The 22,144-nt window shown below is 46.1% G+C and overlaps 1 protein-coding gene and 1 long non-coding RNA gene across 4 annotated transcripts in view; one reads left to right on the forward strand and one right to left on the reverse strand.

The window, feature by feature from the left end:
* The window catches only part of PPM1H (protein phosphatase, Mg2+/Mn2+ dependent 1H), a 270,652-nt gene that overhangs the window by 160,098 nt on the left and 88,410 nt on the right, over positions 1 to 22,144 (forward strand). The gene's annotated exons all lie outside the window — the stretch shown is intronic.
* Positions 17,394 to 19,615, reverse strand: LOC309642053. Its single transcript, XR_014252941.1, has 2 exons — positions 19,098 to 19,615; positions 17,394 to 18,747 (listed from the first exon to the last, which is right to left on the reverse strand). It is a non-coding gene; the product is annotated as an uncharacterized lncRNA (long non-coding RNA).

Consider the following 22,144-nt stretch of genomic DNA (forward strand, 5'->3'; position numbering starts at 1 on the left):
AATGCTAGGAAGAGGCAAGGAAAGATCCTCCCCTAGAGCCTTCAGAAGAAGCATGGCCCTGCTGACACCTTATTTCAGACTTTTAGCCTCCAGAGCTGTAAGGGAGTAGATTTCTGTTATTTTAGGCCATCAGGTTTGAGGCAGTTTACGCCAGTCCCAGGAAACTGTTTTGCACACCCATCCTCTCTTCCTTCTTCTGCCGACTGGTTGCTGACAAACAAGGGTGACCTCGGCAGAGAGCCGGAGCAGGCGGACCACCTGGCAGCCCGATTCCCTGTGAGGCCCCTCCCCCACCTCCAAGCTGCTACCTGGACTGTATGTTTCACAGGTGAAATACACATGCGCGGCACTAAGCCGCTGAGACTTGGAGGGTTTATCTGTTACAACAGCTAGTATTTCCTTAACTAAAACACCCGCTTACTTGCCAAGGGACTGACGGCAGCTGCCGTAAATACACACTCAACCTTTCCCTCCTGGAAACAGTCTCTCTGATGGTTTCCAGCATTTCACCCGCTCGTTTCCTCTCTCCCTCCTTCACTGCTGGTTCCTCTTCACGCCTGCCCCCTAAAAAGCAGCCCACCCCCCCGGGTTTCCTCTCCCGCCGGCTTCTCCATACCCCATCCCTGAGTCCTCTCATGCACCTGCATCTCCCACTTACTCTGATGTTACCCAGATATATAAGCCCACACCAGACCTCTCTCCCCCATCTCGGGCCCCGTGGCCACCCGCCTCTGGTCATCTCACTGCACCCCCCTCTCTGCACAATGTCAGGAGGCTTCCGGGGGGGCAGTGGCAGGGTCGGCCTTCTAACTGTCCTCAGACTTTGTCACTCGTCTTCCCACCACATCCCCAAGCCTAACCCATTTTCTGAGCCTCTGGCTTGGCACGTAGGGTAACGGCTCTCCAGGTATCTGTTGGCCAGGGTAACCATACTTCTCAGTGTTTTGAAAGATTCTGTTGAGAGAAACAGTGCGTAGGGAGAATTTCCAGTCCTAACATCCCTCTAGAAATTCCCAAGTTTGTCCCTGGATTGAGGCTGACCCTCACATATGTGGCCACCGAAATGGTTTTCTGAACAGCTTTCTGATGACACGAGCTTGGAGAAGGTTAGGAGGAACAGCTCTGGGAAACATGTTGCTGGATTTACTGCAGGGGTCCTGCTGAGGGACTTGTCCATTTCATCACACAGTGTCCTCTTTCCTACGTACCACTGGGCACTTTTCTCTGATGTGCTCTTTAGGGAAAGAACTGGGGTTAAGGGGGAGAGGAGTTTTTTTTTTTTTGGACCCTGAGGTGAGTAGTAGACCAGTTGTGGTGGTTTTGTTGTTGCCTGTCATGAAACATTTGCAGCCGCTTTTTGGACAGTTAAGAGCCTTACAGCACATGTTTTTGGTATTAACTTAATTCCTAGCTTCCTCTGATCTTCCCTAGTTTTATTTTCCACATATATTAATTTTTTTATTTTATCTTGTGTGTATTTATGTAATCTCTGTTTAAAGCCTTTCTGGAACAAGGTAAAGTCTGAATAAATAAGATGTCGCTGTAAACCTGTTCACACTTAAAAAGTGTCCAAAACTAGAGGAATTTTCTTTTCCAAAATGGTGCCCTTTTCCTGTGTTCCCAGTTTGATGGTGTCACCAAGCAGCCCATTACTTAAACTAGAACCCTAGGATAGCCTAACGGTGCCCGCTCTCTTTCTCGTCCCTTCTCCCCTCCCACATCTGCTACCACTTCCTGTCCGTAGCCAACAGCATCTTTTGTAGGCTCCGAAAAGGAGCCTCACCAGGGCTCCTTCCAGGGATTGCTGCTTCACTGGTGCCCAGCCAGTCAGTCAGTCAGTCCCCAAGACCACAGACACCCGTGGCCACCCCACGTCCCTTTTGAAAGCCCATCAGTGACTTCTCGTCTTCCGAATCAAGTCCAGACTCTTTGGGCTTCTTTGTCAGCCTCTCTGCACCTTCATCTCCTGCCACTTCTTAGCCCCGCACCCCGCACCCCAGCAGTACCAGAGCATACGCTTACCCACCCCGAACCAAGCCGTTCCCTGCCCCTTGTCTTCATAGCTGCCGCTGCTTCCCTCCTTGTCTGTTGAGCAGCCCCCCGGAATGTCTTCTACAAGACTCAACTTAGACGTAACCTCTTCCTTGAGATCCTTCCCGTGTTCCCTGTGACTTCCTAGGCGGCGACCTGTTTATGGTGCCCTTGTGTGTACCCGGGACGCCAGGGTCTCCCCTTCTCTGTGCTCTTGCTTCTCTTTCCACACCGCAGCATAATTGCAATTCTCTCCTTCTCTCCCCTAATAGGCCAGAGCTCATTTGTGGCAGGAATCAAATCTTCTCTTTGTATCCCCTCAAAGCTCTGCCAGAAGCAGGCTCAGTTCCGCTTAGTTGTTCCAAAAAATTGCTTGTAAATAGTATTGTTGTTTTCAAAGACCATGACACTGTTGATGCCGTTGTGGGCTTTATCATATTCTTCAAAGGAGCCGGGGCAAGTAGATGCGCTTAGTCCAAGGGTGACACTAAATGGTGGGACCTGCAGCGTGAAGGAGACGGCTAGTTGCGGGGCAGCACCCGCCTCTGTCCCAGTGATCATGGGCTCCCCGCACCGTCCCCGGCTCCCATCCCGTCTGACCCATGTCCTGTGGTTCTGGCTTCACATGACACCGGGAATACACCTCTTCTGTGTTGTTCCATTGCCCACCTTCAGGCAGGACTGGCCCTTCTTTCACTGGAGCTTCAGCGACAGACTCCTGTTTCCCTCTTCCAGCTCTGTCCTGCACCGTCCACTTTCCACACCCAAGAATGACCTTTGTAAAAGAGAAATCCTCTGCTCTGAGCCCTGCAGAGCTTATTGTTGATCTCGTTTGAACTCTTCTGACAGCCCGCCCCGTCCTCTGGTGGCCCAGCCCGCCTCGCTAGCCCTCCAGGCCTGTCTCGTCTTCCTCACTGAGCTTCATCCAGCCCCTGCACACGCCAGGCCTCCCCGCCATGGTCTTTGCGCACACACTTGCTTTCCCCCCAGCTCTGCAGTTGGATCCCCCTGCCAGTCCTTCGGGCCTCCCTGTCTGAGGCCCCCGTCTTCCTACTCAGATCACTGCTCCTCCCAGCGCTGAAAGCTCCGTGCAGCGGTGACTGTTCCCTCGGGTCCTCTGCCGGATCCCCGGGCCCCACGTAGGGTAGGCACTCAGGGAATATTTGCCCAAAGAAAGAAAATAAGGGAGAGGAAGAAAGGTCCTGGAAGTTCGAATTTGATCAGTACAAGTACGGTGTTCCTGGGGCTCCCATTACGCTCAAGGTCGCATGGTTTTGATTTAGGTCCATTTTTTATGATTAAAAATGTCCAGCCACTTTGGAGGCTGAGCCCTCCATATGTCCAGAGGGTTGGTGTTCACTGTAGCTCGGACCCATGGTTGAGACGCATTTGCCACAGATTGGCGGTTTGGCCCTCTCTGGCGTTGGCAGCCCTCATCTCCTCTCTGGAATTGAGGGCGTACCTACATTTCCAGTGCACGTTTTCCCCTCTCGGCAATGTAGGACACAAGCCGAGGGACTTGGCTGTCCCCAGATGGTACCTCTCAACATACCGGTTCCAGAGTAAGTGATCTCTCCAGGTGCACACTCTCTCTTTCCTTCTGGGTCACTCCCATTTGTTCTCATTTCACTATTTTTGTCCCTGGTAATTGTCTGGGGAGGAATTCACCAGAGTTCAACATTTTTTGTATTATCAGATTTTTCAAAGGAGAGAAGTGAGAAGGGTGGTCGCCCCTGGCATGGAGCAAGAAACCAAGAGCAGGAAAGAAAGGTAGCAGCTGGATCAAGGCAGGGATCTCAGATGGGGAAGAACCCTCACCTTTGCGAGAGGGCAGCTGAATGCATCAGTGGCGTCCCTAAATGTTCAGAAACAACCAAACAACCAGGAGTTTAGATGGGAAATAACAGACCTCCGTGGGCAGGAGGAAGCACAGCATATTCAAGAAAGAACCCTGAGGTGAACGTTTAGACGTGGGTTTCAGTCTGGCCGAACCACTAACTTCCCTAGATCTTGGGTTCTTCATCCCTAGAATGAAACGACTGTCCTGTGAGGATTTCTAAGCTCAAAAAATTTCCGTGAAGAAACGTCATGTATCGCATTTCTGCACTGTGCACCTCTGGGAAGTGTTTAAGGAACTGCAGTAAGTTTTGGAGTCACATTAGTGATTTCAACTTTCTGTGTTTGACACCTGTTCTCTCTGATGATCCCCCCGAGAGAGGAGTTGCTGAGGAAGAACTGAGCTGGAGGCTGTCATGTGGTTGTAGCAATTTCTGTTGTACTCCCACCTGCTTTGTCAAGTAGTGAACAATTAGCCTCACAGCCAAACGGCAATCCTCCACACAAGAGGCAGGTGATCTGAAGTCAGGTTCCCCTCGGGAGTGTTCACTCTGCCTGGATTCAGTGCCCAGCCCTTGATTCAAGCTCACAAATGTATCTCCATAGCACACCATGCAGTACAACTTAAGTTTTGTGATCCAGCAGAGTCAGACTGGCTTGTGGTTAGAAACTAATCTTCAACCTGAGACTCAGTGCTTACCCCTCAGAATGACTCTAGGTCTTTCAGCTGTTTTACCATCTTTTATAGGAAAAGTACTTTTTTTTAAAAGTCATTCTGGGACGCGGCTTCTCCATCCACAGCCTTTCATGGAGAAGAGAAATCCACTCAGGGGCCAGGTAGTTCCTGACTGTGAAATCTCTCTTGGGTCAAATGCCCCTTTCTTTTCGCCATGGTTTAAAGGTAGAAGTAAAAGTGTGCGGAGAAAGATACGAAGTTTGAAGCTTTGGCAAAGCTTATATCCTACTGCCAAGATAGAACAAACATTGATTCGGTCAAGAAGCTGAGTTTTTTGGGTTAACGGTCCCAATGAACTCTCCCACATTCATTCTCCGATGATCGTGCATTATAGATCATCTTTAAATTCCTTAGACCTCAAAAACTGGCAAGAACTGTTTTAACTACAAATAAACACATAAGCCGTATAAATACAGAAATCCCACACATGCAGGGACCTCCCTTTGGTGAGAATGCTGTAGGCATGGATGAATCACGCTCAGATAGTTTTCATCTGTGAGGTTGACACGAACTCTGACGCCACCAGACCTCAAGGCAAAAATAGATGCCCTTCAAAGACTTTGTAACTTCCAAGAATCATCCATGTGGAAACCAAATGGAGGTGTTGATTCTCATGAAAGAGATCTCACAACTACAGCGAGTGACTCTGAGTGATCCCAGGCAAACACCAGAAAGTGTTAACTTTTTCATCTGTGATTGAAAGAATGTGATCATGATTAGGATACATGACCTGAGGATTCTGGGGCAGTTTTAAGCACTTAGCTTCAAGCACTACAGTTTAGCCTTTTGAGCAGCAAACTCATGTTTCAAATTATAACAGACGTCTCTGTTAATCCTCTAATCGCTTCTTAACCTCACTCCTAAATTGCACCAGGCTGAGGCTGTAAAGGTTTGCATGTGGAAAGCCTCCATCTGCCTTTCTCCTCTGAGGGGTGGTTGTGAATGGGACCAAGCGCCACTGGGAACAGGACGATTGTGCCCTAGGAGCCTCTTGTTCTGTGGAGTGTGTGCCTTGCTGACTGATGCTAAACATTGGAAATGTACATTTGAATAGGTCCATAGAAATCGGTATTTGATGGATGGCGTTTGCCCTGAGTGTTTTGTGGAGTGGTGTTATGGTAGGGAGTGCCTCTCCAACGGGGTTATTTATTAGAAGAACAAGCTTACAACTTGAACTTTTTCCCCAGAAGAACATTGGAAAATAGCATATCTATAGTGGCACATTTCTGGTGGATTTACTAGGGTACGTTTTTCTTCCGGTGAATTGACCTCTTCATTAATCTGTTTTCTTCGCTCCTGTGAGATATACAAGGGTGAACTGGTTTATTTTTATTTTACAGTTTGAGGAAGAAGGTAAACTCTAAGTAGCTAGTCTAGAGCTTAAGATATCTTTTTATTCACCTGAAGATTTTAAGTTTTTCCAATGTGTTAGCCCACAGTATAGCTATTTCCCGTCCATTTTTGTGTCGCAAATGGGAATGGCATCCCTAGACTTTCATGGAAGCTAGGTTTCTGCTTTTGGCACTACTAATCCCAGTGAAAACGGGAACTGGTTTATCTATGGAAAGTCACGCTCCCGATTGTGTTGGTGATGTGCTTTTCCTGTCTCTTGAGTACTGTTTGTACTCAGATAATTCAGATTCATAACCAGAGCGTGAGGCAGAGGGGGGATAACAGGCCATGTGGCTGAGACCCCACCCCCCCACCCCGAGCAGTGGAATGACTCAGTTGCCGGCATACTTAAAGAACCAGTGCCCATCCTCCACCGCCCACCCCCACCCCCACCGCCCTTGGACCACAGGTCTCTCTTCTCGGCTTCGCCTTTGGGATTCCTCTTGCTGGTCACCCACCTTCCCCCAATCTCATTTTCCAACTGGACCAATTATGGCATTGAGTGCTCCCTGGGAACTCTGGAAGAAGGAGATTTCTCTTCTCTGAGCCTTTGGAGATACTCTTTGGCTTTGGGGGCATCTTGACTGATATCACAGCTACCTCTGCAGTCAGCTTGACCAGGTCCAACTGGTTTGTGGTAAGAAAGCCTGGTTTCTCTCTCCCGCTTGCTCGTAGCTGCGGTTCCTGGCAGAGATGCTTCCATGGGTTCCTAGCCTTTCCTGTGCTGTTCCTAGCTCTGTCAGTCAGCTTCTCTGAGATTCAGTTGCCCTCCCTCCTCTCATCCCCCCCTCCCACTCTTTTCTTAAATTTCTCGGTAAATACTCTTCACCTTTTCACAACCACATTCTCAGGGTTACCAGCTCAGTGACATCTTAGAACTCCCTGGCCTGGACCTCCTTTTTGTTTATGACAAGCCTCTCGTGCAGGAACTTATTTTGTATATTTATATGCACATGTTTACTTTATGAAACAGTTTGTCAAAACAAAAGAGGAACAGAAAACAAACAGCAAACTTGTTACTGTTACATAAGCAGTAGATGTTACTGGTATACAGTTTTAAAAAATACAAATAAATAAGATTAAGAAAAGAAAGGCATATTCCTATCACATAGACATGATCACTCACTCTCCCGCTTGATGGTCCTTCAGATACTCAAAGGCACCTATTGTGACCATCCACAAATCTTCTCTTCTTCAGAGGAAACATCCCTGGTTTCCTTCACATGGTCTTCGGAGAGCTGGTTAGAGCCCCTCTGCCCCAGGTCTCTGGCCCTAGCCCTCTTCTTGTGGAATATCCCTGTTCACACATGGCACCACCCAGCACTGAACTGACCCATGCTGTGTGGAGTGATGGCCTCCCCCTTGTCAGGACAGCATCGCTGAGCCCACTCTCACTTTCCTATCAGTCATGCCACAGAGCCAAATCATGGTGACCGTCTGTTAGAACTGAAATTCTTTAATTTTGCAGCTATTTCAACCACTTTTAACTTACCTCTTTTTACTTAAACTGTTCCTATCCTTCGTGGTCAACCAAAAGATCATAAACAATTTTGTTGGTTTCTAAAGTCCAAATATATAGATACTCTGCCTGTGGCATGTCTTTTACCTGGAAAAAAAAAGAGATGGAGGAAGAGGGCTTAGGAAGGGACAGGCTTTCGTCTTAGTGGACTCAGGCAGACCACCAGTGACCACTGCTTTCCTTTATTAGCCCTCACGAGCCTTGCCTTTAATGACCTACTCTAGAATCTACCTCCAGATTGATATCAGGTCCCTCCTTGTTAGTTTACAGAATCCATTGTTTCCTTTGTTGAAAAGGGAACCTGAGTTGCCTGTCTCTAATCTCTGGTCACATCTTTCCTTCACTGCTGTTCCTCCCAGATTCCTGACAGAACTGTGAAAGCCTCATCTTCAAGTACTTTTAGGGCCCTGGGATGTAATCTGTTGAAGCCAGAAGACTTGATCCCATTTATGGCAGCAGAATTCTCTTCTGTAATATTTTCATCTATCTTGGGCCTTAGTTTTTTTAAACTCGTGGTTATTTTCTCCTTCCACCTGACAAGTAAAGTAGAAATAAATTATAGTACTTCTCCTCCTTTGTCATCCATCAACTTTACACCTGTAGTTTCCAGCAGCCAATTAGTCTCTTCCTCAATCACCTCAATTTTTCAAATATAACTAAGGAAGGTCACTTCTGTTGTCTTCACCATGTTCCACAGGTATAAGTCTATTCTGGGTTTTAAGTTTGTGAACTGTTTTGATTGGTGGGTGTTACTGTCCGTTCTTGGCCAACTTCCCATCAGAAGTAATAGGGTCTTAAATTAACACCATACTAATGAATGGTCTGAGTGTTTGCAAAATGGGAAAAATATAAGGTCCAAAATACATTTCTTTACTTTTCATGTCAGAGAGATTCCTATGTGTGAAATAAGACCTACTAGGTAAGCTATAGAGGAGCAATGACATTCTGCAGAGATGAATTAAAGCTCAATTCGATTTCTGGATGGTCCTAGGGGAGGAATTAGAAGCTGCAAAGCTGAGCCCTGAAAACTCTAATTCACAGGTCCTATTCTGGACCTGCCAATCCCCAAAAGTTGAACAGGGAACTCTATGGACAGAGGATAAGGCAGAGGAACACATTTTGTAAGTAATAACATTTTGGCCTTAAATCCCCGTGCAGTCCCTTCATGAGCCAGACTGGAAGATATTGGGGTCTTCTTTTGTTTAAGCTGGAATCAGGACCCAGAACAGTCTGTCTGCCTCTTTCCCCCAGTCCCGGTGATGAGGGAGAGTCATTCCAGAGAAGCAGCAAATACAAAAATAAAATGTGAACCAGAACAAGAAAGCCCCCAAACTTCTAATGAGAACTAGTTGAAGTCAGGGTAGCAGGAGCACACCTTGAGCTCTCATACCTGGCAAATTATTGAAGAGAGGAGTTAGAATGGAGAAAACCAAGGGGCCGGGAGAGAGGGGGAGAGAGCTTGGTTTTCTTCCAGGCAGCCCCCCTCCCTGATCTCAGCCCCGGTTACCTCTGAAGCTTTGTGAATGCAGTGCCTCTCAAAAAAGAAAATGGAATCAGAGAGAGAGCAGCCCTGATTTTTCACCTGACAAGGTTTTTGGGAGTAGATGGTACAGCTCCCAAGAGTGAAACCCACTGTGTCCCTAGGCTGTAGCTCAGCCAAGGGCATCCATCCCTGAATTTGACCTACACTTGGTAGAAAAGTGAAGAGCGGTTGAGAAATGTTCCTCCCCTAGTCAGATTTGGGAATTATTGCACAGTTACCTAGTCTTAGAGAACAATGACACGTTTTACTATACTAAAGGCTCCGAAAAGTCCTGTGACAAAGAAAAGTGTTTCCCAAACTCTTCTGAGCATGCATTTTTTTTGGTGGTTTCCTATTATCACTCAGAAGAGTGTTCCATGGAAAACATTATAGGGGGCAACTTCAGTTCATCGATTTACTCTGTGAAGTGAGTTCAACACGTGAATGAGGAAATGGACCCATTTTCTATGTTCTCGCTTAATATTTATCCCCACGTTCTATATCCATTCCCTGGAATACTTGTTTCAGTTCCATAGTTTTAACTACCATATAAACATAACTGTTCCCAACTCTCTTTTTCTAGCACTGACTTCATTCCTGAGCACCATACCCACATTTCCAGCTGTGTACTCATTAGCCCTTCTCCCTGGGCATCAGGCATGTGTGCTGAACTCAACATGTCCAAATCAAAATGCAGTGTCTTCTCCTCCAGATGGGCCTCTCTTCCCGTCTCCCCTGTCGTTGTAGCGTCATCACCCTCCATTGTCCAACCTGGGCATTTCAACAGATTCTAAGACCTTTTCGTCTCCTTTACTTGGGAGAATATATTTGTAGATTATATACGTTTAATAAATACATAATTTAAAAAATTTAATATATTATACCTCTGAGACTTTTCTGTTTCCACAGACATAGTCCAGACTCTCACTTTTCATTTGGACAATTGTAATAGCCTCAGGTAAATTATGGGCTCAGTGGAATTTTTGCAGGGAAAGGGGATTTGGCATGGGAACCTTTAGTATATCTGTTTGTCAAAATGAAATCTTAAATTACAGATATGCTTGGAAAAATCTGAAGGAGATTATGGCATTAATATTAATGGACAGCGTGGGGTTTTAAAGCTAGTGATCAAGAGAAGCAGGAATGCCCCATTACTACCCTGTCAATCTCCCTTCTTTTCCGTGGAGTTCTGGGGGTACCTGAACACGTGACTAGAAATGACAATGGGAAATCAGCATGCCATTTCATCATTAAAGCCTAAGTGAGGTCACTAGATACACTGTTTGGTTTTTTTTTTTTTTTTCCTCCTTCATACCGTTCTTTAGGATCACAATTGTGGACAGTTATTATACAAAATAACAAAGTTCCAGGTAATGACTGTTCTACTTTGACTTGTAGATATGTATGTTTCCCTTAGTGATTCAATCAACTATGCTTAATAAGTCGTGCTTAAAGTCCTTTTGCACATAAACTCATTTAATCTGAAGAAAGAGGTATTTTCCCTTTTTCAAATGGGGAAAATTGAGTGTCAGAGGGGCTCCTAGCATGGCTAGTTCATAGCTTGAGCTAGACTTTGAGCTCTGAGCCCTTGGTCACTTTCCACTATACCTCAACTGGCTCCCCAAACCCAAATGATGGTTATGTTCAGTGGATAAGAGATGGGCTTCCCAAGCCTTTCTATGTGAAGAACTGACATGGGGTAACCATCAGCTGGTAGAGCCAGGAAGCCCTGCAGGCGAGGCATCCAAACTGTTATCTAACCACTGGGCCACAGATAAGCCAACTGCCCTGCCAGGTGAAGTCATGTCGTAGCTTATTTTGGGCAGGGGCATGTGGCACCGAGGATGACCTGTTTACTTCCATGGTATAGGTTGTAAGACTTTCTAAGTACATTATACAGTACGCAGTCTAAAGTGAATGTTTATGGTTCCGGCTTTGCCCTCACACCACAGATGTAGTTCCTGATTTATAGCATCATAAAGAAACAACAATAAAGGATGCTTCAAGATTCTTGGCAGGCAAATATAGACAAAGCTCCCTCATGTCCTTTTGAAGAATTTCAGGGACGGAGACCCCTTGGAATTGGCTTCGGTCAATGTATAATGTGAAGATCAGGAAATTCTTTTCTTGTTTCCAACCATAGAATCTTACTGATTTGATTAAATAGAATTTCCTCTTGTTTGTGTTGCTCTGAGCATGAAGAAACTGGTCACTCACCATTCCTTCAATAAAATGATTTCAAATTGCGTGAAGGAGATTGTGATCAAATCACTGCTCGTTTTTTCCTTCAGGCTAAAATACCATAATTGCATTAACCTCCTTCAAAGCATCTATTTTCCATCCCTTACATTGTTTTTATTTCTTTCCTTGGAACTCAGTTCAGTTGCTCCATGGCATTGCCCTTTTAAAATAGAGTGGTTGGAACTGGACACACCTGTGTCCAATTGTAACTAATATGGAGCATTGGTAAAGAGGTTGCTTCCCGGACTCTGCATGTTCTACCTGCCTTGGCACACAAACAGTGAGCTATTGTCATCATCAGTTATTTAAAAGAAAGGGAAGGAGGAGGGGAGGGAGGGAGGGAGGAGGAGAGGGAGAGGGAGGGGGAGGGAAGGGGGTGGGGGAGGGGGAGGGGAGGGAGGGAGGAGGGGAGGCCTCACCCAGTCTGGCTACTTGATAGGAGGAGAAAAATGTGCTCGTTTTGGGGCTTGAGAAGTGTTTGTGTACATTTGTGCTGGGGGACCATGGAGTGCTGTAGATTATAGGTATTGATCCTGCACTTGAGAAGAACAGAATATACACCCTGTGACACAAATGGAAATTGAACCACTAAGTGTTCAATATGTGCACTGAGATCGAAGCACACAGGCAAAACTTTGTCAACTAAGTGCTTTTGAAATTATGCAAAGTAAGAAACCACCGTGGTTCAGAAGTAAATTTAGTTTGAACTCTGCGGTCCTTTAAAAGAAAGTTTTAAAATTCACCAATTGGGAATGCAAAATGGTGCGGCCACTTTCAAAAACTGATTGGCAGTTCCTCAAAATGTTAAACATGGAGTTACCATGCGACCCAGCAATTCCACTCCTAGGTAGATAGCCAAGAGAACTGGGAATATATATTCCCATAAAAACTTGTAGAGGAATGTTTACAATGATGTTATTCACAATAGCCAAAGAGTGGAGACAACCTAAATGTCCATCCACTAATGAATGGATAAACAAAATGTGGTGTATCCTTACAGCGGAATATTCATTCAGCCATAAAAAGGAATGAGGTACTGACACCTGCTATAACACGATGAACCTTGAAAACGTTATTTTAAGAGGAAGAAACCAGGCACAAAAGGCCATATATTACAGGATCTCATTTATGTGAGATATCCAAAACAGGCAAATCTATAGAGACAGAAAACAGATTAGTGGTTGACATGGGTTAGGGGGGAGGCGGGGGGGAATGGGGAGTGACTGCTAATGAGTATGTGGAGCAGTTCTTTTTGAGGTGCTGAAAGTGTTTTGGAATTAGATAGTGGTGATGGCTGCACACCCTTGTGAATATACTAAAAACAACTGAATTGTATACTTTACAAGGGTGAATTTTATGGAATGTGGAATATATTTTTTAGAAAAAGAATAAACAACCCCACCGTTAATATACACATGGATCTCTTATCATTATTTTTAGAAATAAGCACCTCAAAAAGTTTTCTTTCATGACTGTAAGGCTTCTACCTGGTGTGGAAAATATTGTGCCGGTGCACTTGGTGTCACGAATGTTGCTGGTATAGCAAGATGTTTGTAGAAAGTGGCTGAATTATGACATTGAGAAATTATTCTGGGTGGTGTGAATACAGACTGGGCTGCTTGCGAGGAAAACAGGAACATCTGACTCAGTTATTGCTCTGCGAGCGGTCATTTGTTTTTGCTGCTACTGAAAGATCTGAATTTTTTTTTCCTGACCACTTTTTGGTGAATATTTTTGCTGATACACTTGCGTATTTGAGGTTCTGTTAAATGAATCATCGTATTTGCAACTTTTTTCTTTAGTATCCATTCTGGAAATGGAATGACTAAAAACACACCAAAGCCAATTCCAGGCTCCTGGGATTATTTTTTTCCCTTCAGCTATTTTTTGACCCCTCTAATTAGCATCAACAGCCTGGATGTCGTCTGATGGTGGTAACCCCAGCTTACTCCATCAGCTGCCCTGCTTTCTTTTCCATCGACACATTTCTAGTACTTCTGAAGGAGACAGATGCTTCTGCTGCATCTGAAGAGGATTCACAAGGTCTGTTGCTTTTTGACAAAATGGATGCCTCCTCCCTGTACTTCGGAATTGATACGCGCTGTCAAAACGGATTTTCCGAATGGTTGCTCTTTGTCACCTTGTACCAGGTTTTCTCCTCCATTCTGGAAAATGTGCAGTTTAATGTTGCGTTTCGAATCACTTTCAGCTGAAAAAGCGTGTAATGGAATCAGGTCAGAGATGCCTTTTGTTTGCAGCTTTGCGTTCCAAGGGGACTGGTGACAACAGTGAAAGTACATTGGGGGGCTTGCTCGATAATGGGCTCCTTGTCCTTTATGGTTTAAAAGAAGCACTAAGGGTGACTTCTCGCATCCTGGCACTTCTGTGTTGGTTTATATTTATGAGAATCTAAATTTGGGGGATTACCTCCTCCTGAGAGGGAAAGTAGTAGCTGTAGTAATTTGTCCGTATTTCTCCACTCTGCAGATATTCGGCTTATTTTCAGAATCACTGAAATTTAGACCTGAGAGGTGCCTTGTCCTTACCCCTTCTTTTTATTGGCAAGGACACCAAGACCCAGAGCTAGCGATTAACCTAAGGTGTGGCTGGCACCTACAAGTTCTGGTTCCCAAGCCAGTGCCACCACACCGCCTCACTACCAGCGATGGGGCACATGGACGGGTACCCCTCAGGGCTGTGGACTTTCTGAGCAGGGAGAGGGCCTGACATCGGCCGTTGCCCCACAGTAGTGCTTTGTCTTTCCCATTACAACCTCCCGTGTGAACTGGCAGAACTTACCACAACCCAGAAAGATTCCTCCTGTATGTCGTACACTCACGCACCCTTTACTACACATGTGGGCGGTTTCCGTGCTGCAGGACTGGCTGGCCGCTTGACTGCTCGAGATGGGAATGAAGTTCTGTGCTACCTGGGCTCTTGCAAACACTAGCCCCAGAGCACTTTGCTTTGCCGGCCAGCAGTTCCTGTGCTGCAGAGAGAAGAAACCAAGGGGTGTGGCAAAGTGACGCAACTTGGTTTGGATGCTGCCTTCAGGAGTGAGCTTGAGCCCTGACTTTCATCTTACTTAACCTTTCCCTCCGTGGAGACTGGCCTGCTGGACACTGTTAAGTGCCTCTCAAGTCCAGCAGCCTGGCGATTTTGAAGTTCTTTTCCATTCCAGCTCTGCAGAGAGATTCTACCTTTAAGCTTGGAGATTTTCATATATATATGAATATATATAATGTTTATAAATGGAGATTTATATGTGGAGATTTTTATACATAAGTATATCTATATTGTATATAATCTACATCTATAACTTTAAATCTATGTATATAAGGGATATATATATATATATTAATTTTTCCCCATTCTTTGTGCCTCTTGGACCTTCTATTGAGGCTGAAAGCCTATATGCTCTTTAATTGTCCTTATACCAAGTTTACATAGTACCTATCTGCAAAATCACTTGTGAATTTTAGTATTTTGTTTGGTCTTAAGGCCGAAGTTTTTACCTTGAGGAGGCAGGAGGGCTGACAGGTGGTCTGCTCTGCAGTGCCCTGGGCAGAGCACGGGCTTCTAAGCTTCCTGAGGCTCACAGAAAGGAAGTGCTGGCTGGAGTTCTCCTGCATTTGTCCTCCAGCATTCTCCAGACTTCCTCTTCCTCTTAAAAACTTCAGTGTGTTGCTCCTTTGCTTGAATCTGAAGCTTTCTTGATAGTCACAGCCGATGACGTAAGAGCTGTGCAGCGCACCGAGGCAACGTGGTCTCGTTTCACTGAAGGCTGGAAAGGAGGGTGTGTGAATGAGCCTCTACTTACTATTCAAAGCTAGTAGCGTCCTGGGGCTAGGGGGAGCTTTCTGAAACACTCCAAGAGGGTGTTGTATACAGCGAGACCGTTCCAGAGCATAGCTGTGAACATAAGCTACAGCACATTGCCCACAACACTCACCAGTATATGTTGAGTTCTGCTTGCCCTGGAAAGAGGGCGATGTCTTCTAAGCAGTAGAAAGTGTAGCTGGCTGTTTGCTCCCTCCTGCTCCGCTTACTCCCAGCAGTGATCTCTAAGGGGAAGTGCCTCTCCCATCCCACAGCCACATCCAAACCCCTGGATGGCTGCCTCGGCCTTGAACTCTGCAAGTCGTGTGGTGGTAGGCAGCCCACAAGCAGTGGATGCAGTCATTGAGGTGGGGGCAGCGGGGGATGTTTTGTTTTGTTTACGCTTTGTCAAAGTGTCACTGATTTAACACACTGAAAATTTCCCTGTGGCCAATGAAAAAAAGTATTACACAGATGCATACTGTCAGTGCCTAAGAGGCATAGTTTCAAGTTCTTAGGTCCTCAGAGAAACGTGTGTGTCAGAGTAGTTCAGAATGCCCAGGCTGTGGCAGGAAGTGGAGGATTACATATGCACAGACCCTTCTGTACGCCTAAAATAAATGGAATCTAGCCATCCAGGGGAGGGGCTGATGAATCCTCGAGTCACCCCATTCATTCTTCATTCAGAACGTCTTTCTGCCGTTTTCATTTGTGAGCGTGGTTGGCAGTTCTGAACCTACTTCTGTGGGTCTCCTCTTAGAACACAAGTGATAGAAGAAGGTACAGACATTTTTGGTCTTAACCAGTTCTCATTTTTATAACAAAATTCTGCCACTGGCTTCTCAGTTAGTGGCTTCTGATGCAGCTACAGGAGAGTTTTGCAGTCACACCTGAGCTCTGAGAGACGTTTGGGCCCCAGGAAGAATTCTGTGGTCACTTAATGCTTGGGTCCCACAGGGTTCATGAAGACTGGTAGTGCTGCAAAGATGAATTAGCATTTAGTAGGATTCCGGGCCTTTTGTGAATATGCGGCCAAATCTGGGCAAATAAATTCCTCTTCAGAATTTACAAAAGGAATGTTTCATGATTCCTGTAAGTCAAATCATACAAAGATATGTAAAGGAAAATTAACTTTCTCTCCCACTTCCATGCCTTTCTCCCTACTCATTCAAACATAATTTATATTATCAGACAGCCAGGGGTCCAGGTGGCCAGTTAGTACAGTGACAGCCTTATTCACTCTCTGATAGTGCAGGCAAGAGGCAAAGAGAAAGCAAAGTGTTCCGTTTTCCCCACACAAGGGCACCGGGCCAGGGTCAGGTGATGACATGCAGCAGGGCGGGAGGAATCTTCTAGGTGTTGAGGAGCTCTGAACAAAAGGCTGTGCCTTTGGACCAGGGGATGGGGGTGGGATGGCAGGTAGGTGGTGGAGAAGGGGAAGGAGTAGGAGTGGAAAAGTACTGAGTCAGAGTGGGGAAAAGTATCTTAGCCAAGACTCCTGGTGGAGGTGCCTAGGCTGGGTAGGCAGAAAAGTATGTAAATGTGACCCATGGTGAGGGTGGGGAGAGGGAGCCCTGGCCTGCAGCTCCCCTCAGAGACTGCAGAGCCCTGGCTGGGCACCAGGGGTGGGGAGGGCAGCTTCCCCGCAGGCCTGCCCGGTAGAGCCTTTGCAGAGCCTGAAGGAGCACACATAGGATTTTGGCCTGGAATCAGATACTTCGTGTATATGGGGTATCTATATATAGTTTTTGTTTTTATAAAATTGGGATCATTCCACATATTACTCTGCAACGTGCTTTTCTTAATACATCATGGATACCTGCAGGTCACAAAACAGACTTAACTTTTTAAGTGACTGTGTAACATATTATAGATTACACACCAATCCATTCAACAATTCCCCCTTTTGATAAACATTCATACTGTTTCCAGTCTTTGCCACAACAAGTAATGTTAAATATGAATTGTTGACTTGTACTGAACCTTTTATTTCTTTAGGATATATTCCCCACAGTAGGGTGGCTGAACCATTTTTTTATGGAGTTACAATTTTAAGAGATTTAAAAAGTATAACAATCTATGTTCCCTTTAATTACGAGAATGACTTTTTCCCCTCACCCTGTGAGAACTATTATATATTGTTAATGTTTTCAATAGATGTTTGCCAATCTGATGAGCAAAAATTACATTACTTTTACTTTAATTTACCTCTTCCTGGACCAGTGAGGTAGAGCTTCTTTTCATATGTTTTATTGAACATTTGCATTTTCCCTTCTGGTCAGTTGCCTAATCACATCTTTTATTGTTTTTTTTTCTTTTGCTTGTTTGTCAGATGCCTTTGGAAAGTATCACTCCTGCTCTGAGACGGGATTTAACAGGAGTTAGTGTGATCTCCTTAAGAGAAACTGTAAAATTGAGAGAATATCTGAAATGAGCATCCTATTTGGCCCTTTATTTTTCTCTTGACCAGTTTACGTTTTGACCAGCTTGGGGAACAAAAAGTAAATCTTTTTGACTCCAAATTGTGACATTCAAGGATATAAGTAGCAGAATTTTCTAGCACCTGTTCTCTGAACTCAAATTTCTCATCAGTTAGGAATAAACTGCCCTTATCCTGTCATGTGCCTCATATGGGGGGCGGGGTTTAAAAACTATCAATGTCTTTGCTTTACCTCCTCTTTTCCCATCCTTGCAGTTGACTCACAAAAACACATCAAACCTTATCATTCGCCGTGTTACGAATACTGCTCCGTCTCTTAGACTGGGTAAGAAGTTAAAGCGTGTATATTTCCGTTAGTCTCTGTAAATGAAAGGCTAGCCTTAACTTTGCAGAATATGCTCAGGAACCACCGCCTCTGTATGGTATGGGATGCCAGGTGGGAAGTGGTTGCTAGTTGGTGAAATCACCCAACCCCTGGTGACTCCCTTACCTAGTCTCTGGCCAAACACTGAGTAGGTGAATGAAATGTCATACTGACCACAGTCATATCCACAGGTCTGGACCTGAGGCCCCAGAAGAAAGGTCAGGGCATGTGCCTAACCCTCCTTGACACTCGCTGCTCTATAGCTTTTTTTCCCCTGTTGAGTAAAAACATTTCATAAAATAATGAAGTAGAAGATATGAAGTCTATAAGGATCCTATGATGAGAGAATGTAGCTTTAAAGGCATTTCTCTACTTTATTGGTTGTTTAGTACAGGATTTGTCAGCCTTCACATGCACTCTGTTCCCTTTGAAACCCCTTCCTCTCACTGCCCTACTCCAGATTGGAGACCAGCTCTCTGACAAATTGATCCCTAGATCAGAGGGATGAAAGAGAGAAAGATCAAAAGGAAGCTGGGAATCACATAGGAAGAGGCATCATGATGCAGGGACTGGAAAGTTTGGCTGCCAGACTTGCTGTCATTCTTTAATCCATGGGTGTCTCATAAAGGCAAAACTCGGTAGTTCAAACAGAAGTGAAGAATGTTCTGTACATAAGTGGACTTAGATATAATGATCTATTTATGAAAGTAATTAGGTAGGGTTACCCCAGCAGTGAACATTGGAGTTGAATGCCGGTACCTCGTTGTGTATGAATTTGAAATGCAAAAACAGAGTAAACATAGCGGTGGCTGCATTCTCCCTCCCCTGCCCACGAAGGACAGGGGCCCTGCCTAGTGTTCCCTTATCTTTTTTTTTTTTTTTTTTTTTTTTAAGTTTCTTTTGCTGTTTTTATTTATTTATTCATTTATTTATTTATTTATTTATGGCTGTGTTGGGTCTTCGTTTCTGTGTGAGGGCTTTCTCTAGTTGCGGGCAAGTGGGGGCCACTCTTCATCGCGGTGCGCGGGCCTCTCACTATCGTGGCCTCTCCCGTTGCGGAGCACAGGCTCCAGACGCGCAGGCTCAGCAATTGCGGCTCACGGGCTTAGTCGCTCCGCGGCATGTGGGATCTTCCCAGACCAGGGCTCGAACCCGTGTCCCCTGCATTGGCAGGCAGATTCTCAACCACTGCGCCACCAGGGAAGCCCCCCCTTATCTTTTGAGTCACTTTTCAGTGGTGATTCAGCCAGAACAACATCCTTTTGGGTCCATTGTCTTTTTTGTAAGACCAATGAAAAGGCATGTGGATTTTTGAGGGCTCAGGCTGTAGACAGTTAGACAGTTACAGATCATGTTATTAAGAGAAGTCTTATTTCGGGCCTTCGCTTCTGGACACGTCTGTTCATCCACCCAAGTCCAGCTCACTCTTCATCCATTTAGCCGCTTATCCCTCAGCAGATAGTTATTGCGTGTCTGTCACACACTGAGTGCTGGAGATTCAGAAACCAGCACTCAGGCTCTGCCCAGAAGACATCCTCAGGTAGTTAGAGACAGCCACAGAGGCCAGCCGTCTCGGTGAGACTGGTAAGGGCTGTGGTGCACCAGGCACGCGACCCCACGGGGTCACGGAGAAGGGGCATCGAAGGTAGACCAGGAGGGCATTCTCCTGGGCTGACTCTCAGAGAGGAATCAGTTGGCCAGAAGAAGGGAGAGTCAGAGTGCAAGGAATAGCAAGTGTGAGACTGAAACCAGAAACATAGGCAAAACCCAGATAATGAAGGAAAGTGGAAATGCCGGGAAGGCACCTAGGGGCTTGCAGTAGGGGATCTGACGTGATGCGAGTAATGCTTTTAAATCATCTTGGTGACCCTGGGGAACAGAGCTCCTGAGTCAGGCAGACAAGCTCTGATGCGGCCTGAACCCAGGCACTGACAGAAGAAACCAAGGAAAGGGACAGATTCTCATGCTACTGAGGGGATAAACTCTGCAGGATTGCTGCCCGTTTGCATGTGTAGAGGGAGAAAAGTGAGATGGCTTCTGGAATACCCCCCCGCCCCCCGGTGGAAAGGGATGCTGTCCCCTGAGACAGGGGCTGCTGGAAGGACAGATTTTGGGGTGTGGCGGGGCAGGATCATTAAGTCTGAAACACGTCGAGTCTGAGATGCCAGTGAGTATCCAAGTGAATATTTGTTGGCATTTGGCTGTTCCAGGCTGGAGCACAGCAGAGACGTGTGGGCCGGAAAGGATGTTTGGAATCATCGGCATATGTCGTAGTTGAAGCCATCGATCCGTCCAGTAAATGTTAAGGGTGCACAGTCAGGGCCTGCTTCATGGGGTTGTGACCTGTGCGGGCCGCCACATTTGCCTTAATGTTCTGCCGTCACAGTCTTGAAATTCTCATTAATTTTTGAACGAGAGGACCTGCATTTTTATTTGGCCCGGACCCTAGAAATTCTGTAGCCAGTACTGCTTGTAACTGCCTGGGTCTGTGCACAGTAGTGGGGCCTCGGCGTGAGCAGGACGGACGTGGTTCTTGCCTTAGGAGCTTACAGGCCAGCCCGGAAGGCGGACAGTTAAGCAATGAGTGACAGAACAGGATGTGTTCCGTATTAGGGGCACCAGGCTAACAGAGCACGTAGGAGAGGCCTCTAAGCCAAACCTTGGGGGTTACAGGGTTGGGAAGCGAGCGCCCAGGGAGGGGGTAGAGAGATGGAATGGCAGCCCGCAACCCCAGGGGAGTCTGAGAGGAGTGTCCTGGGAGGTCGGAGGGAGACCAGGAGGAGCAGTGTCCCAGAAGCTGGGGTCAGAAGGGACCGACACATGCTGCCTAGGAAGCTGGGAATGAGGCCATGGACAGGGGGTGTAGCAGCAAAGAGGCCGTTTGGGGACTGGTGAGAACAGTCAGGTAGAGAGAGGGGCAAGAAACGAATTTACCTGTATTTGAGGGATCGGTGGGAGGTGAGGAAGTAGAGCCCCTGAATGCAGATTAATGTGTACGTTAATGTGTAATGCGTGTGTAAACCTTGGTTTAGGAGGAAAGAAAGGGGAAAGGACCCTGAAAGTGGGTTTCAGATGAGGAGAGTATTGTTTGTTCGGTTTTCGTTTCGGTTTCTGTTTTGTTTGATTTTAAACACAATGTGTTTTGAGTGTGGCAGGAAAGCCAGTAGAGAGAGAGGTAGGGAATGCAGAGGGAATAACTGACGTAGGGAAGACTCCGGGGTTGGAAGTGATGGATGTACTCACCTGGTCAGGAGGAGAAGAGGAAGAGATGGCTGAGGGAGCAGGTGCGATTCCAGGCGAAGGCCCCCTCGGCTCTGTGACGTCCACCCAACTCTCCTTGTGTAAGCGCACATCCGCTCCCTCCTAGTTCTGCTCTCTTCCCCCCTCAGACTCAAGGCAAAGCTTCTCCTAAGTTCCCTCATCTGTTCTTATATTCAATTAATATTCATGGGGCTCCTGCTAGGTGACAGGCAAGATACCAAGCATCTGGAATATGAGAGTGAACAAAACAGACCAGGCCCCCGACCTCCTGACACTTAGGTCCTGGAGGAGACTCTTGCATGGTCTGGTTGACTCCTCCCCACAGGCCCACGCTGCCTGACCCCCCATCGTCCACCGTCCCTTCCTTCCTCCTCTTACCGTGATCTTTTACTTCCCTCCCGGATACCCACCTTTCTTAGTCTGAGCCTGGAAGCTGGAATTCAGGGGCCAGGTAGGAAAAGGGAGGGAAAAGAATTAAGACTAGCTTTTAGCAAAATTTTGAAACAGAAGATTGCTGTGGGAATTTACTGCATAATGCCTTTTGCTCTAGTGCCCCACATTCTCTGGGCCCTTCTTGCCACTTGAAGATTAGGCCCTAACCTTGACCTTCCTGACCCCTCCTTTCAAGTTCTCCAAGTTTCTCCAGCCTCTATCAAAACCCCTACTCTTATTACAGTTCTTCTCAGCTGATAAGTAGGACAAAGACAGTTTCAATTAACTCACACTGATTTGTGAATGGTGGATATCACCTTTCTTGGGGTTGGGGGAGGTGGTTGCATTTTACAAGTGACTCTGGATTTATAAGAAGGAATCTTTAATTTGTCCTATTTTCGGCGGCATAATAAAAGAAGTGATACGAGTATTACAGCAAGAGCCACCCTCTTCCCAGGGTCAGCCCCCGCAAAACTTTTCCGTTTTCTTAGAGCTTCCACCATTTTTCTCCTAGATCCATAAATTCTCTAATGCCCCCAAGATTTTTATTG

Source organism: Balaenoptera physalus (genome assembly GCF_965194825.1).
Source record: "Balaenoptera physalus genome assembly, chromosome: 13".
In the NCBI taxonomy this organism is placed as follows: Eukaryota; Metazoa; Chordata; class Mammalia; order Artiodactyla; family Balaenopteridae; genus Balaenoptera; species Balaenoptera physalus.